The sequence below is a fragment of the Apostichopus japonicus genome, chromosome 3, assembly GCF_037975245.1.
Source record: "Apostichopus japonicus isolate 1M-3 chromosome 3, ASM3797524v1, whole genome shotgun sequence".
Lineage (NCBI taxonomy): Eukaryota > Metazoa > Echinodermata > Holothuroidea > Aspidochirotida > Stichopodidae > Apostichopus > Apostichopus japonicus.
The window spans coordinates 4,259,776-4,278,183 of record NC_092563.1 but is presented as its reverse complement, the minus strand read 5'-3'; the positions used below and the strand labels follow the sequence as shown (position 1 = coordinate 4,278,183).

General features: G+C 36.8%; 1 protein-coding gene and 1 long non-coding RNA gene across 2 annotated transcripts in view; one reads left to right on the top strand and one right to left on the bottom strand.

The window, feature by feature from the left end:
- Positions 1-18,408, bottom strand: part of LOC139960799 (probable RNA polymerase II nuclear localization protein SLC7A6OS) — a 44,528-nt gene that overhangs the window by 21,691 nt on the left and 4,429 nt on the right. The gene's annotated exons all lie outside the window — the stretch shown is intronic.
- Positions 10,269-18,092, top strand: LOC139960808 (uncharacterized). The gene is made up of 2 exons (XR_011790597.1): positions 10,269-11,164; positions 17,943-18,092. It is a non-coding gene; the product is annotated as an uncharacterized lncRNA (long non-coding RNA).

Genomic DNA, 18,408 nt, shown 5'->3' with positions numbered 1-18,408 from the left:
ATAGCTATTAGCTACTGTATCAGCTGAAGTTGATAAAATCTCTCCTCCAATAAGCCAATATCTTCAGCAAGTCTGTTCATGTGTAGGTTTAATCAAGCAGAAAAAGTAAGGTAACATTATCCTATCCCTGGGGAACAGATGGAGTTACACATTTTGTCTCATATATCATGCCTACAGATGGTAATGTTAGTCTCTATTTCAATGGTACATGTCACATATGATGATGCATATACTTAGAGCCTTCAAAAGGATCCGGATAGGACTTTCTCAGAGATAATATTTCTTCTCTTTTCTACTACTGATTGTGTGTGCTCTCACACACTGTTGGTGGTAGAATGAGAAGGAGGGCGGTAGACTGGAATGAGTTGGTCGCTGGGAGAGTATACTGAGCTTAAAATGTTACAGGTGCTCTAGACTCTGTAGAGCGAGTGTGCATTTTTCAAGAGGAGACAGGTGAGTGAGGAGTGTAATAAATTCATAAATTTGAGATTATACATCGGCAGCTGTGATCAACGTCTATGCATGTTCTAAACCCTATTTTCACTCTAAAATAGTGTCAATCTAGCTGAGTTTGGCATGTTGTTCTTAGTAAAATGGCATACAACACAATGGAGAGGGAGCCAAAAGAGCTGTGTGCACCCCCCCCCCCCACATCCATCACCAGTCAGGTAAAATGTTCAGTCAGGGGAGTTTTTCATCTGTCCGGTAGGAATTCCACCAAGCCTAGAGCACCTTCCATTAACGTTCATGTCCCAACTAAATCGATGGGAAGATAAGGAAAATGCCTCCCCCTACCCCCCCCCCCCCTCCTCCTCATTCAAACACCTTTGGAATCCTGTGCAAGTTAATTTCATCATACACTTCCATGATAATGAGTTGAAATAATTTCTTTATGGAAATTCATGTTTATCATAATGACGTGTAGTAACTTCCTGGTGGTAGAAACAGAAGGAGGAATTAGTGGGCGTGGCCCAGGGAGCGAGGGCGCAGTGCTAAAAGGTTTCCAAATGTGTAGTTATGTAGATAGGAAAGTGCAATTGTGGGAGACAGGCAAGAGAGGAGCGAAGTAAATCTGACAATTTTAGACGGCAAAGATCAATCATCCTTGATGGGTTGGTCGGGTTTCAATCTGAATATCGATCAGCCTCATGTTTATCCAAGACCATTCGATCATTGACTAAATTAATAACTAAAATGGATCATTAATTTAAACCCATAATCTTTTTCGTTCTATTTGAAATTCTGAAAATGGATTTATGTTCAGTATACAAACTGTTGTCCCTATACTGTATGATCAAACCCTGCTGATATTTTATACAATTAATAGTTAACATTACAGTATAACTAAATTACAAACAAACAGTACAGTAGAGTTGACTGGTGGCGATCAGTCACCGAAAGAGATCAGTGTCAAAGGGTTGCCACGTCACTCTCTCTATCCAGGGTAGAGCAAGAGTGCAAATGTTATGAGGAAACAGGTAAGTGAGGAAACAAGGTAAATACAATACAACTGTTACTGTTTGTATAGGCACATGAAACTGATTTCATCAACACATTTTCTTTCATTTTATGAATTTCCAAAAATGTTTACATAGTGTGGGGGGTGGGAGAGAGGTAAGAAAGGAGCATTGAAGTCAGTTGATATGTTCATGCTATAGATCGGTTTGTGTGCATACTGAAACAAACTGTACATGTTTTTATCTTTGACCTAATTTTCTGTCGTCGCATGGAAAATGAGAAGACGTAAGTGCATATATCTTTTGCCCAACTCTGATCAGATATCAAGCCCATGAATAGCATTTTCAAGGTTGATCATCTTCAAGCCTTTATACTAGACTTTAACATTAAACGGTACCTGCAGTCTCTCTGGCACTCTCTCTATTAACGCACACAGTATCCTTTACATTGACTAAGCAAAAGATTGATTGCCTATAGCTCCCTGAATTGATTATGCAAAGTCCTACTCAATCTTGTTAGAGTTTTACAAAAATCCAGAATTTAGTTTTTAAACCACAATATATGAGAGGGTTTCTGGCATTGCACACATACAGTATCAGCAGCAGTTCAGGATGAGTCTGTCCTTCAATACCCCATACCCTCCAATGTCAATAATTTCAGCCTCAATTAGGATCAGTTTCATGCTGGGATTGAATCAACTCTCTCTGTAGGAATAATTTGCTCAATTCATAAAAGTTTTCTTGGGTTTCTTGAAAAAGATATATATCTGTATCAGTTCCCCTGAGGCAGAACGGTTTGCTGTGACAAGCAGCGATGGGCAGGAAGGCTGATGTTGACCTAAGATGCTTGACATCAAGGTAAGAGCTGCTGAGAGATGTCAGATGCAAGATGAATATTTTTATGGTCTGCAGGTAAACAGATGCTCCCTCAGTCAATATTCACAACAATAGGAATGAGGACCATCAGTTTGACATATATGTGTATGTGATATTAACCAGGTAGTCTCCAAAGATACTGGAGGAGCTAACCTGGTCACACAACAGATACAGACAATAGAAAAAGAACTTAAGAAATATGAGAATACATGTAATGTCCAAACGGACACGATACGTAAAGGCTTGAGATCTTGATGGAAAATATAGATAAGGAATTCTTTTTTAAAAGAAAAGTCCAAACTATTTCAATAATATTGCTAAAAAAAAAAAAAAAAATATTACAATACAACATGCAAAATCTAGAAGTTGACTGGTATCCTGCGTTTGGAAAAATAAGATTTGAAAACGGTGAAGTTTTTTACTCGGTCGTACATGTTTATGACGTGAAAGTCTCACTTAGCCTACGTCATGTTAAATAGCCTTAGACTGTGTGCGCAAAATTACGTCGGATCCATAACACTGCGAATTGTATCTCACAAGGTTCGCTACTCAATCTAGTGTTTAAACGAAATCCACACCACGGAACTAACAGATCTTAGATTCACGACGGATGAAAATAAGGACAAAACTAGTTGTTGTTGGTCTTTGGAATGGTAGAATGAGGAGGTAGAAGTGACTGTTGACCTGGAATTGGGTCAACAGGGGTCAACAGGAGGCGCAGTGATGTCACTCAGAATTCAATACGTTAAGGTAGATTGTATTGCATACGTTGAAGAGAAGATCTAGATCTGGAACTAAATGGTTCTTGCTCAGTCAAACTTTACAATCTGAACCATACTGAAGACGACCGGTTTGACATTAATTTGAAATATTAGTACCATGATTCCAAGAGTGCTACAGTAAAGGGTCAAACCCTTTAGGTCACCCAAACTCTCTTAACGTCTACTGTACAGTACTTTCACAAGGAATACACTCATTCTCCGACACTTTTGACCAAATATATGCGTTAAATGAACGACGAAAAAACTGACTGGGGTATTAAAACAAACTTGAAATGATCCAAGGATTTTTGGACAAAAACAGAATTTAATCGCATTGAAGCATGACAAGGGACATACGTACAGACATATACTGGTTATTATGTTATTATTTCCATGAGCACTATATATATACTGTAAAAACATTCCCAAAGGATATTTATAAGGAAGCCAACAAAATCGATTTGATCTGCTCACTTTAATCAATGTTTATATGACAGAGACCTACTGTATATAGATCTGACATCGCAGTTTGGTATTGTTGGCACTTCAAACCAGGGACTTTGCGACTACAACAAACATCAGGCCTGTCATATTCAGACTTTGCACATGACATACAGTCTAAGATGACTTTCATTTTGTTAAATTACTTTAGCCATCACTACCAGTACAATTATCACTGTTTAACCTGTGGAGTGGCAACGAGCATGAATACAATCGACAAACTAGACTATGAATTCACACGCAGGCTGTTCAAAAAGCACAACATTAGCATCGGAGGATCTATAAATGTATTACTTGGAGAGAACCCAAAATAGGTTATGAATTATTAAAGACACTAATGCAACCAAACATGTGTTATTAAAGTATATACCAGAGCAGCATTTTCTGGTGAAATTTAAAAATGTTTTTAATTTCATATTCCTATTACAATTCATCTCTCAAAAGGGACTAAGCCAGTGAAGTAAGCAGACACACTTACTTGATCCAATTTCATTGAAAGAAAAATGCCTCTATTTGTTCAACTTGAGTCATTACGACAACATTTGTGACAAAGGTTTGCTGTCAAAGCTATGGAATATCATGGAAATAATGGTTAAAAATGTGTTGCCCCTCCTCTGACCCCCACTTCTCTTCCTTCCCAATTTACCATTCTGAAAGTTTGGGTCAGATACGATGCAGGGATAAAATGGATAAGTGATAGGAGAAAAATCTCAGGGACTTAATTCTGTCCTTTGAGAAAAACTTCACAAACCTGAAGTTATTTGCAGGGTTCCAGGAGATGTACAGAAACCTCAGCAAGAATCATAAATTGTAAGCAATCGGAATGGCAGACTTTAGAAGGAAAAGGAAATTAACTCATAGGGGTATAGTACAAAATGTTACCAATTGTTGTAAAGCTATGTAGATTGGAGTGCTTTTGTAGGGATGAGACAGGTTAGGGATAGAGTAACTGTTATTTCTCTCCATCAAGTATGTTTGAAATAACGCTACTATATTCTATTTGCAAACTAGGCTGATCTGAGTGTGATTCATACACTCTTTGAAAGAAGACGGGTAAAACATGGATAGAGTAAATATATACATGAACGTCAAAAGAGATGCTAAAAAATAATAAGCAAGACTGTTATATTCAAAATTAAACATTTACACTGTAATCAATTCTAGAAGCTTAAAGTAGCACACTGTTTCATAGCAGATGTACCCACCCTAGCCTATATTGTATACTAACTGAGCTGCAAGTAGATTAACTACTATAAATCCTTAGCTTAACTAATGTAGTTAATATGCAGGGGTAAATTTTTGTATTGAGTTTCTTAGGGAGCACTGCACTATCATAACATTCTAATGATGAGACACTAAAATAAGGTTATGCAAAAGCAACGTGCAGTGTTTTCGATCTGATTGTACCGTTGTAAGAAAATAAAGCATCTTGCACATGTATGTATAAGTACATATAACCATTGTCACATAAGTACATATAACCATTGTCACTATCTTTATTCAGCTTTCTTATCCATGAATGCGGCTTTTGGCAGAGATTATGAAAATCAATTCTGCCTGAAACCTAGGCAACCTTTAATGGGTTTTTGATAGATTCAACAAGAACATTGCACTACTTTGACCTGTTTTTTTCGATGGATCCAATATTTGCAGATCTATTCGTGTTCACATTTAATATATTAAACTATTCTGCGACTGCAATTTGAGACGATCTTTGGGAGGAAGACCAATTTTCTTCAAAATTGATAAAATAGACAAAAACGGCACTTCAGTATGCTACATTACCCTGTACTTGGGTTACAATGATTTTCACTTCAATGACACATTTTATTCAGCTTTAAAATCCAACAATCCACTTTTCAAAGGGGAAAAAAAAAAAAAATTGGCTCATGATACTAGGTCAACTTTAATGGATTTCTGACAAGATCAAGAATGTTGTAATATTCTGACATGTCTGTTTTCATCCATTAGTTGTTTTATTTAACAATGCACAAAGTAATGTTACTTTAATTAGAAACAGCAATGTGGGAGATACTGACTGGATGAAAACTTTTGAGTATGTCAGAAAATAAATGAAGGTAAAAAGAGGACAGAATTACTGTAAATAGGGCAGTGCTAATAGGCTTACAGTCGTGTAATTTAGGTGGTGTTGGAGACCGATTAAGAGAGGAGGGAAGTATATAAAACCATGTCCAACAAACAATAGTGTTGGCTGTATTACGATAGCTACTGTAGCTACCCATGCTGACTTTCAACAATTATTACATCTTAATTATTTCAGTTTGATGGCCCTTAACTTCATTGAGACAAAATGAAAAACAGCCCAGACTGAATTTGCAAGATGCCCTTTACAGACATGATGTGACACTATTTTTCTCAATCCGATATTGTTGCTTTTCCATTCGATAGCTATTTGTCTCTAATGAATATTCAATAGGGTCTGATGTAACAATCCGACTGTCGATAACCCTTACCCTTTTACGAATAAATCGAGCGCGAAATACCATCTGGGAGAAAGCAGGAAAAGATGACACTTAATCGATACTCCATTTCCGTGATATCAGCCTCCACCAAAGAAACGGAAACTGATCATCTCTCGGAGCAAGCAACATCAGTTTTATTAGGAAACATTAATGTGGAGGAGCTGTAGTTTGAATATGAATTATTTCATATCTGTTAACAGCACAACTACCCTGCACATTCTATTATGTCTGTAAACAGCACATCTACCCTACACATTCTATTCAAATATGACACTATTCATAAGAACTCAATATTAAAGATGTCCATCCAGTGGCGTTGCCAAGGGGTGGCACGTGCCCTCCCCCAAATAAGTGTGCCCCCCAGGTGCCACCCCCCACCCAGATGCGCTATATAGTGTTAAAAAAGTACCCAGTCAAAACCTTTATCTGCCTCAATTAAAAACATAAATATTGGAAAGACTTAGCCTGAAAAGTCTTGAACATAAAGTTACTTCAAGCTGAACCAGATTGCATCTAAGGACCCTTAAGTAATCAAGAACACCTTCTCCCCTTAGACCCCTACCCCAGGATGGCATTCATAAATAAACATTGTGCCCCCTAATTAAGTACTGTGCCCCCCTCCCTGTGCTCCCCAAGATTGAAATGTCTGGCAACGCCACTGCATCCATCAGTCAAGACAGTTGGAACAATGTGGATGTCAAAGGTCATGTTAAGGTAGGTTGGTATACACAAAGTCAACATGTATTTCACAAGTTGCACATCGATGAAATTCTGCATTAAGAGGATATTGACAACTACAGGTAAGCAAAAAATTCAAACCATATCACACTTGAAGGATATTAAATCAAGAAACGATCTTAATAAATGGAAAGGAAGGCTTTTGAGGACATCTGTCATGAAGACATCGCAAACCAATTCCTCCTAAAATATGATCCGCTTCTTCCTGGAGTAAGGAAGAGTTTATCTCAAATTTAAAGCTTACATTCAAACAACCATAACAATTAAGATCATGAAATGGAGTTTTCAACTAAAATAATCAGTTAAAACTATTTGTTGTCACATTGTCTGATGCAAACATATCCCTTGAAAATGAAAATCCTCGATAACCGAAAAAAGTCAAATATCTGCGTATGGTTGCCTGAGCAGTTTCGTGACATCTGTAGACAATTCTCAGAAAATCTTGGACATGGTCTGTCACCGTGTGTCAGACTATAACTCTAACTCTCCTCCCGAGATGAGAGACTCAAACGAAATCAACACGCCACTCTCTACTACCTAGGTCAACAAGCTACAGATTTTTATGAACATGCAATCCAAAATCCTTGCAAATCTACATATCTATTCAAATTCATGGCCTGTGCACTTACAACAGATCCGAATCTGTGAAAATTATCATACCTGGGGAGGCCTAAAATGAAAGTAAACGAGTTAACAAAAGCCGTACCGTGACACAATGATTGAGTGTAATATCCTATGCCAAGACACACATCAGAGACAGAAAGTACAATAGAGGAAAGAGACTGGGAGATGAGAACATCGTCGTCGGAAAGATGAATAAAGGATGGATGCATGAAGAATTACTACAACGTCTCCACAATCCCCACAAGATGAAAAATTTAGGCTACAGATGTTAAAGGCATTGAAGACTCGCCCCAAACCTTGTGCATTACTCTAAAAAAATTAACTTTCCGTTGCATGCAAATGACGTTTTCTTCTTGTCGCTACAAAATGCAGACAGTAATGAAACGTGATACCTTGTTATCTTTTATCTAGACCTGAGATGTCCATTGCTGCTATGTAGACTGTGTTGTGGGTATTGACCGTAGCTGTATGTATCGCCTGTACTGTACACTAGTGTCTAATTACCGACGGTAGCAAGCTGAGTGTGTATTTTCTGGGATCGATGGTGGTGTCTGACACTTCTGTTACACCTCATTCAAAACTAGGTCAGATTACCGGCATGAGACGTTTCTTTGTGCGCGAGTCTTCACACCCTTTAAATAGGGATCTAGAGAACTCAGTCATTGACAATCATTGCTGATGTTGCGAGGAGACAGGTAAGCAAGGAACCATATGGATATAAAGTTCCGTAGATTTACAGGAAAACAATGTGGATGAACAACTTGCAGTACTTAGCAATATCCCAACAATATGTATCTCTTATCAGAGCTTGAATTGTTGCTAAATCTATAATACATAAATAGAATACAAAATAAAATAGAATGAAAAATGACAAAATAGTTTACCACTATTGATTTTCACATACATAAAGCATATCACAAAATACAGGACAGTTTTGCCATTGAACACTAATAGTCATACCTTTATAGGCAAAAATTTTATAGGGAAAATTATATTGTTGAAAAAAAATTCTCCAAAGAGCCAAACAAGCCAAATGGTAGTACTGTACATCTCTGGGTAATACCCATCTTTGGGTAATATACATGTCTGGGTAAAACCTACAAAGAAGGTAGTATTCTAGCTGTCTAAAACACCTACCCAGGACGTTACCATTACTATCAGAGAACAGATACAGAAGTTAGAAAGTCTGACACCACAGCTAGACTACAGTATATGAAACAATTCAGCAGCAATTTTGTTTTGTTTTAATGATAGGAAACAAGAATGTTTTTCCCCCGAGGTGATCAAATTAAAATGGCAAATTAGGATTTGAAAAGCCTGTCAGTCTGGCAGTCTGTATGTTAGAATCCCTCCATACAGGCCAACCTTGATCGTTAAATTCCTACAGTAATTCGATGAACCTTTGCCAGCCTCCTCATGTACCGCATATAATAATACGCTGCACATTAATTATTCAGCAATTAACAGATTTTTGCCGTCGTCAGGGAGCACTACTCATCGCCAGCCTTCACCGACGTGGACATTTCAAGCATAGCATACAGTAATGTGGTTTGTGATGAGAATGATCGAAGACAAAAGCCCCTAATGACTGATATTTCAGGATCTGCCATGTCTATTTGCTTTGTGGAACTGCTACCCGTACTGAAAACATATGATTTTGAACGGGATCGGGAACTGCTTACCAAAACAGTCTCAAAAACCTTTCCCTAGACAAACAAAAGGATACTTTAATAGCGGGCTGTGCACGAATAGTAATAGTATTCCTGTTTGCAGTAATGCTAAACAAAGATCCTATAAAGGTGTTCCGATCAAATTAAGTAGAATATAATCCACACAAAAAACAAATGATGTATGCACTTTGGGTGGTAGAATGAAAAGGGCATTTAAAAGAGGGTCAGGGTAAGGAGGGACATAGAGGGCACACAAAGTTAAAAGGTAACCATTTCATTTCAGGCACTGTAGACCGAGAGTGCTAAAGTTGTGGGGAGACAGGTAAGCGAGGAGCCAAGTTTATATATATGCCTCCATGTAGATACTAACATACAGTAGGACTACATTAGAGTGACATTCCTGTGTGACTAGAGCCTAAGTGAAGGAACCCACCCTGATAGTCCCCCTTCCTCCCCCCCCAAAAAAAAAAAAAAAAAATCCTCCCCCTACAGCTTTTTCTGACCTCTAGATATGTTAACAGACATACAGTATGACATATTTTGACAGTATTAATCCATAATTCTTTTCCAAGGTGGTCTGTGTTGCCCTGAAGCTGGATAGATGTTCCTCAAAAGCTCAATAATTTACTTATATTACATATTTTTTATTGACGTGCCCTTCAGATGTGATATACAGCTAGAAATGTTCACTTTATAGCTGTCCAACAACGTAGTTCATCGGTTTGCAGAATGTTATTTTTCAATGAATATAGATGGATTTGCAAAATGTATGATACAAACCATAAAATTATGCAATTCATCTCAATTTCTATAATGCTATGATGATAGCAGTTACTGTGCTGTTGCCAGCTATCTTTATAAAACATTAATAAAATAAGACAAGGTACACGTAAAACGTCGACTGATGGGCAATGAAATTACTTTCTCAAAATATGCCATTTTTAGCATCTGGGCACACTGTACTACAATAACATTTGGAATGAACTGTCCTCTAAGCACTATGAACATCATGGATATAACTGTACATTACAAAACCACAAATTTATGCGCAAAGTATATTGTTAAGGTTCAAAGGATTGGTTCCACTCTAGCGTATCTATTTGGGTGTCACTGTATTATAAAATACAAGACAACTACAGTTGATTATCCTTTGTGTACATTCAGTAGATCCAAGAATGTCTGCAGACAATAGGTAAAACAGACTATAAGACAATCACAGCGTCCGAAAAGCATTGTTGATTATATCATGCACCAGAAAATCTCCATAATGTAAATGTTGTTTATAGCTCTATATCAAGTCACTGCATCATTTTGTTGCTTGTTACGTGAGATTTGTCTCAGAACAAGTGCCTAAAGTAGGATCGGAATAGGTTTTGAGATGTCTTGTTTACTTATGAAGTTATGAGTATGAGTACATGCATTTCTTATCAAGATTTTGGCTTTTTCTTGTTTGCAAGAAAGATAGCTTGCATTCGCTGTATGCAAGCCTCCTTGACTTTACTTCCAAGACTTCCTCGTCTAAAGTCTTTCTGCCTGGTACACAGAATCATGTCTTTGTAAAATATCCTGTAGAGAAGTCCCTTTCACATGCATGCAATGGGCATGACATAACACAGAGCTAACACCATTCCAGGGCTGAGAATTTTCCAGTCTTCAGATAAGGGCTTCAGCCATGGTTTGTATTACATATTAATAAGCCAGTGAATCCCAGACCCTAACTGATTACAGAGTAGACTAATTAATGGACTCTGGTATGACAGTTACTGTTTACAAACCTTTCCACAGCCGATTACAGAAGCCTTCAAAGCCTCTTTATGAGCACATTATTAAAGTGTGTCTAGTCCTGGATTGATTATCCCATCGTTAAACTTCAGTCGGCTTAAAACAATACGTTTAAGAGCTTCAACAGCTTTGTCAGATCTGACATGAAATCTACGTTGCGGGAGCATTTTCATAAACAGAGGGGTCCAACTAGAGGGACATTGTTGGTGTCACAGCTGCTAGACCAGTACAACTTAGTTTGTGTTTATAATCTAGTTAGTTTATACAGGAAGGTACTGCCAAATTTGTTTTTTTACTAAAACTAGATTGGAAAATTAATCGGTAAAACAAATTTAACAACATTAACCCCCCCCCCCACCCCCCAAATAAAGTTCTGATTAATTAATGTTGTTTGGGAGACCTACCTCCTGTTATTTGATATGAATTAATTTAATTAAAGTATATATCACTTTGGTTTCTACTGTTATTCAATTCAATTTATCATTATAGCTCTTTGATCTGATAAATGGGAGAGGTATGACATGGGGGGGGGGATAAGGGGTATGACATGGAACCTTACCCATTAATATGCCAATGACAAATCTGCCATGATTCAAATATGAAAGTAATTAGCTATCCCTAATGAATATTCATAGCAAGGTATTATAACTCTAGGCTCAATGAATACAATATTGTGTTGTGTTGTATTGAGCTGGGTTTTATTTTCAAATGTTATGTCAGAGGTTTAGTTTATATGGGTAAGACATGTTGTAAATTGCAAAGAGCACTGTGCATAGTAAGACACTCTGCAGGGTAAACAATAAAGAACATTTTACATGGTAAGACATACTACACTGTAATTTGCAACAAGCACTTTACATAGTAAGACACACTACACTGTGAATTACAAAAAGTAATTTACATGGTATTGGTAAGAGACAGAACAATGTTATAAAATCTGCAATGAGCCAAGGTACTTCCAGATCTATACAAATTGAAGATATGTACCTCATTAATTACTAACATAGGGCTATGAGTGTAGTCTGTATAGTGTATATATAACATTAATAATCTTTGTATGTATACATTAGGAGTCAACACACGGTAACTACTCCCATCCGTCGATCTGGACAAAAACTAAAGTGAAATTTAAGCTATGTATTGTATGGCTTATATCAGACTTCATCTATGCTTTTATGGACGAATAGAGAAGTCCCCAACCGAATGTAACCACTTCATCACTGCAGATGATCATCTAAAAATCACTCAAAATATCTCAAGGGATGACCTTTACAACTTCTGTGGAGGATGCAAGAGTCTCAAATTTAATGGAGCAAAACTTGGCTCTGAAACTCATAAATATTGCAAAAGCCAATTTTTTATGAACATTAACAACTAACAAATTTTTTTCATTTACTTGGCATTGGTTGCTCACCAATTGCATAGTGCAGTCTATTCAAAGTATAATTAACATTTGATTACATATGACCCACTTCATAACCACATTTCTCATGGGCGTAACTAGTAACTAGTTTACTCATTTCTGTTTCAAGTTAAACCTTTTTCCCAAAATATTTATTCATAGCCAAAAAGTTCATTCCTTTGTTCCTTCATACATTTGTCAAATGTGCCCAAATGAAGTCACTATCTTCATCAAATTTCTAGAAATAATTTTTTCCCTCAATGACTGTTTGGTAGCTTCATGAGCATGGTCAAACTGTATTCATAAGGTCATCAGTTAAGGTTTTCATAAGACTGGTCACCAGTTCCTGTATTCATAAGACCACCAGTTCAGGTACTCATAAGACCACCAGTTCAGGTATTAAACAATATTGTGAGGATTTATTTAAACATCGGGCTGCAATGACAGGTTCTGGAGGCTATTGTTTGGACATACTGGTTTTTTAGTAAACACTAAACACCAACACATGTCCAGGTGGGAATCAAAGATGAAAATTCACAAAGATAGCAAAGTCCATGTCCAACCAACACGTCAATCGAAGCAATTCTGGTTGTTAAATATGAGGAGTCTGGTTGACTGGAAGTGGCCAGTTACTAAGGGTGTACAGTGCTAAAGATTACTATATCAACTCTGAGCAAAGTAGAACATGAATAATTAGCATCAAGTGAGGAGACAGGAAAGCGAGGAAGCCAAGTAACTAGTTATGTTGAAATTATAAAAAGTCCTAAGATAAACTGTAGTCCTCCCGAAAAAGCCTCTATAAATTTGTTTAACCTCAAGAGAGTGTAGATCTATGCAAATTTCTTGTACTATGGCAAACCTATGAGTTTACTTTAGTGTATAAATTTATTCAGTTGGAATCAAATGAAAGAAGGAAAAAAAAAAACGCCTTCATCATTTTTCAGCACCAATCCTTTCTTTACACACTCACAAGGGAACCAGCGCATCAACTCAAATTGTTCTCATCAAGAAGATAACTTTAGGACTGTACTATCACCATGGCAATGCAATTACTTTCTTTGAAATTGAAGATAGGAATCAGAAAGAGAATTCCTCTGAAGCAATAAACCGTTAATGTATCTCGTTTACGAGCATGAACCAGTGGAATGAAAGAGAAATGAATGAAAAGTACAAGTCAGACCATCCATCCCAGGGTAAAATTTTAAGGGTTTTGTCCTACTTTTCGGTTGTCTGAACAGTTAATTTTGTCGTCCCAAGAAGAAGTAGCAAAATAACAAAGAATGATCAATATGTACACTGTAGGAGAGAGATGTGTACATATATGTTTGGTGAAAAGAACAAGGCAGTTTTGAGGCCAGTAGACTCCCCTTTGGGTGGATTGTGCAGTAGACCTATCACAATTATTATTTTATTTTATTCAATGTCTCCAAAGTGATGGAGGCCAGGTGATACCAATTTTAATATTCTATCTGGGGTACTTAACAGTAGTTAAAAAGCAATCTGAATTGGATGTAAACAACTAATCGTCACCGGACAACCTCCTGAGGTGGTTCTGGTCGTCCCAAAGAGAAATCTGGTCATCCCGGGCGAAGAGACGACCATTAAAACGTTGCCCTGCATCCACACATTCACAGTTAGATGTACTGTAGGTGTATATTCTTATATTTACTTCAACTTCCTTGCCTACCTAGGCTAACCTAGGTTCAAACAGACAAATTACTTCACTAAGAAGACACTATTAGACACTTTGGGTAGCAGAATGAGGAGGGCAAATTGAGGAGGGCTCCAGATTTCTTGAAATTCAAGAAATCTGGAGCTTCTCCCATATTTATGTTCATTGTCATCTCTGATCTTCAAGCTCTTTGATTCCAAATTTCAAATCAAACCAGTGAACATTACAAATGAGCAAATCAGACATATCAAATTTTTATATACCTGTACAGTTTCTTCATTATTTGAAATCAAAGTTTGACTCCTTAAACTTGATGAATTAATGACAATTGCGTTAATTAGTTTCTCTTTAAACAATAAGCACACTGGTCATGACATGACCTTTATAGCAGTCTCTTTTAGTTAGGTTGTACCTCAATGTGTATCACTCATCCCAAGTCAGGTTATTTTCACATTTAATTTTGATTTCCCTATAATCTTACTGTACGAGATTAACAATTTAACAAACATTTAACTAATTTATCAAACGTGTACTGTAATATCAAACTTTTTTTGCGTCCCACAAAATAAATGTAATTGCAATTGCATATTTCGTCATTTGCAAACCTTTGCCAATTTTTTGCTTCATTTTATCATTCCTGGAATGATTTCTTTTAACTTAATTTAATTATGCAATGAAATTGCTTTCATGTACAGTGTATTAGTAAGTACTGTAACTACATTCACTTTTTAATATCTATACACAGTAACACCCACATAAACTGTAGAATACAACTTTAATTATGATTTATAAAGTCTCTTAGATGGAATTTAATTGGCAGACCTGCTCCATGCAGAGAGAGAGAGAGAGGAAATTAAGGATCAACCATCTTGAACGCTTTTCTGATATTTTCTTTCAAGTTGAGATGAAATTCTTCCAAGGCTGAATTAACATTCAACCGATCAGCTTGAGTGTCACGGTTGTACTTTAATGAACTATCTGCGGAATATGCTTACCTTGATGTCAATCTGCACATTAGTTTAATGATAGAGTATCCTAGTTCTATGTTTTAAGTGGGTTAACAAGTGCAGACTCCCGGGGAAAAAGTACGAGACCTTGCTGTTTTTGTAAATGTCAAGTTATGACATGATCGCACAATCTTTTATAACTAACCGCCCCACTTTTTTCTTAATAGATCTGAATTTTCAATGAAATTACCAGAATATGATTGAAGTTTGACCAGGTACTTTGTTACAATTATTAGATTAAATCAACGAGCATGCTTAATAAATAGATCATCCATATAGGGAACAATATATACAGTATCGGATGAATCTTCACTGTTGCTCAGGACTATACTGCAGCAGGAGGGCAGTGGGTAGGGGGGGGGGGTCTAAGAGTCATGGTTATGAACCTACAATGATTCCACAATGAAAGCATAGATGACAACAAGAACATGGGCAATTAATAACTCGCTAAAAAGTAACGTCCCAATCAGTTTTAATGAGAATCTATCCATTGATATCTTAAATAGATCTAGCTAATTATACTAACTTTGATGTGAATATCACATTACGATCAGTCAGAATGTCAAATTTAGGAAAACCTGGGGAACTTTAAAGGTTACATTCTTTGAATGATAGTTTATATCACTGATGATAAAGAAGTTAGATATGACATCGAACAGATGATAGACTTAATACTCCTTAGCTTCATCATTTCCCTATGTGCAGGGAGCTGCTACTCTAGTTACAGTAGCAGCTAGTTACAGTAGTACAAATGAATGTAGATGTTTGTGTTTGTACAGTTCCACCTAATCTGACCTAGCAACTATGATATGCTTGGATGGACACATATCTGTGTCTGACAGATGAAAATCACCATGGAGGACAGAAAAACCAACTGAAGTTAAGAACACATACATAGGTTGCTGTGCTCACAATAGTAGATTTCATGTGGGAGAAAGTGGGTAGTGTGTAGTACAGTTTGTGGGATGAAAAGGGCACATTGCTATCTACAAATTTACCAGTTTAGCAGGTTACTGTACAGTAGGTAGATTTGTAGATTCACATAAGAATGGAGATAAGAACTGTAATCTGAGTAAACGTCTGATCCGAAAAATCTGTTTTTTTTTTGTAGCGTGGCCTTTTATATCTTTATTAAGGAGCATCATAATTGTTTACTTCACTGTCCATTCCTGCTGACCTTGGCCTTCACGGTCACTCAGAGACGATTTGTGTTTTGTTCATTTTTCAGTTGGAATCATTTTATATAGACTGTTTATCCAGCAACCTATTCAAAATCTGTCCACCACATGTATTAAATCAATCAAGTGATTGCTCTAAGCAAAAAGTGTCTCCAAAGGATCTCACTAGTGACAAACTTCGAGATGCCACAGCAATGAAAACCAAAAGGCCTGGAGTTGCCTGATTTCAAACAGAAAGTCCAGATGTAAAATTAATTTTTGACTGATGAAGGAGAAATATATTCTAACCATCCTGGTGAAACTTCTTAATTTGTCAATTTCCAATGATTCCAACAACAAAAATGTGTCGATAGGTGGCAAATTGTTTGAAATTTGTAGATTTATCATTAATTACTGACTATGAATAGATTAACATTAATTTGGGGAAAATCTGCTTTGGAACAGCCATTTCTTAATCTTTGCACAGATCGCACTCTTAGGTTAGGTTATGTTTCAGAAAAAAAATAAGGAATTTTCCAAAACCCAACTGTTTCGAATCTCTATTAATTACCCTGCCGGCCTGCCAATGATCTTCTTCAACCAGAAGCTCAGCAGCTGTTGACCAGTGACGAAACATGACACCTAATTTCTCACTTGATTAAACTTGACTTCATATGAAACTAAAGAGCTCCACAAATCTCCACTTCTACATGGAAACTCCCAATAACAAATTGTCCTGCAATATAGCAGACCATCACTCATTGGAATTGTTGGAACTCTGCCAAGTTTTGAGATGCTAAGATCCTTTACCAAGCAAGAGAGAGAGAGAGAGAAAGATTTGGCTAAAAACCGCTCCACCTGATTTGATCAAACTGGTAGATATCGTGTCATACAACCATCTGTTCAGCGATCTTCTAACTTATAATCAAGTCATTGCTACAATGTCTGCTAAATTGCAAACTCATCAATGTTAACTGAAAATGTAGGAAACAACAGTTGCCAACATTGTGAGCAAAAAAGAGTCTTGGATGGAAAAAGGAGAATGATTGATAAAGCTGTTTGTTATCAAGACTTCACATCTTCACAGTCAAGTAAGTACTACTGATCTTAATAAATGAACATCTCAGTTTGTAAGTGAACAAGTTATTTGACAAATTTTAATACAAAAATATTGAAGGATGTTATTTCCACTGACAGTATGAGAAGAGATTGCATTTCAGTTTTTAGGCAAAAGTAAGTGTATTTTTTTCCTTTCATTGTATATCAAAAGTGGTTGGGTTCTCTAATGTACTGTACTCCAGGAATGTCCATCTTCATGGTTTATATTGTCCACGATGATAAAGTACTGTGAGTCCATCTGCTTCGGTCAGTGGCTGTACTTTTATTTCTTTGTGAGATCTGCAACTGAATATTCACTTTCGTTTTTTGTGACGCATAAAGAGAGGAGTGACGTAAACATACCCACAACTCACTCGGAACCACTATTCCTTGCTGCTCTGTGAACATTGCTAGGGAAGGGGAGAGGGAGGGTGACCTGTGTCCTCACAATGTGAGTCTAATAGCTCCAGGGTCAGTCATGGATACTAACAAACTCTCTTGCCTTCTTATGCACTTACCAAACGAACAAACCACATGCTTCTTGGATGTGAGTAATTTCAAACCAATGATGGAAAAGTGCATGATTTTGAGTGGAGATAGATATCAATAAAAGAGTGAGTCAACCTTATATGATAAACATACTGAAAGTGAGTTGAATATTCTCTATCTGTCTCTCTTCTGATAATTTGTTCTTCTCTTACATTTTATTCACAGCCTGTGCTAAAATCAGTTTGAACAATGCTGAAACCTAACAACGCCAAGACACTGTCTGCTGCTTTGGGACTGATTTATAGACCTACAAACTCTATTGTTGACTGACATGTACGAAACTGAATAATCCATCAAGTCATCAACAGAGAGAGAGAGACAGACAGAAAAAAGAAGCAAACAGAAAAATTCTGACACTTACTGAATCCACAAATTCTGTTATTTTCTTAAATATTTATAATCTTTCAAATGTCATTTTGTAAGCCAGTGCAGTGGCAATCTACTGTATGACTGATCATGAATAATTATATATTGCTGGAGGTGCCACATGAAGATCCTTTTGATGAAAAAAAAATTTGATGAATTATTTGGAATACGAAAAATTGATGGATGCCTCTGTTGGAAGCTGTAGATTTGGACACGAAGCAAACTGTAATGTAAAATTTTTTAGAAAAATGATTAGCAAACCGTA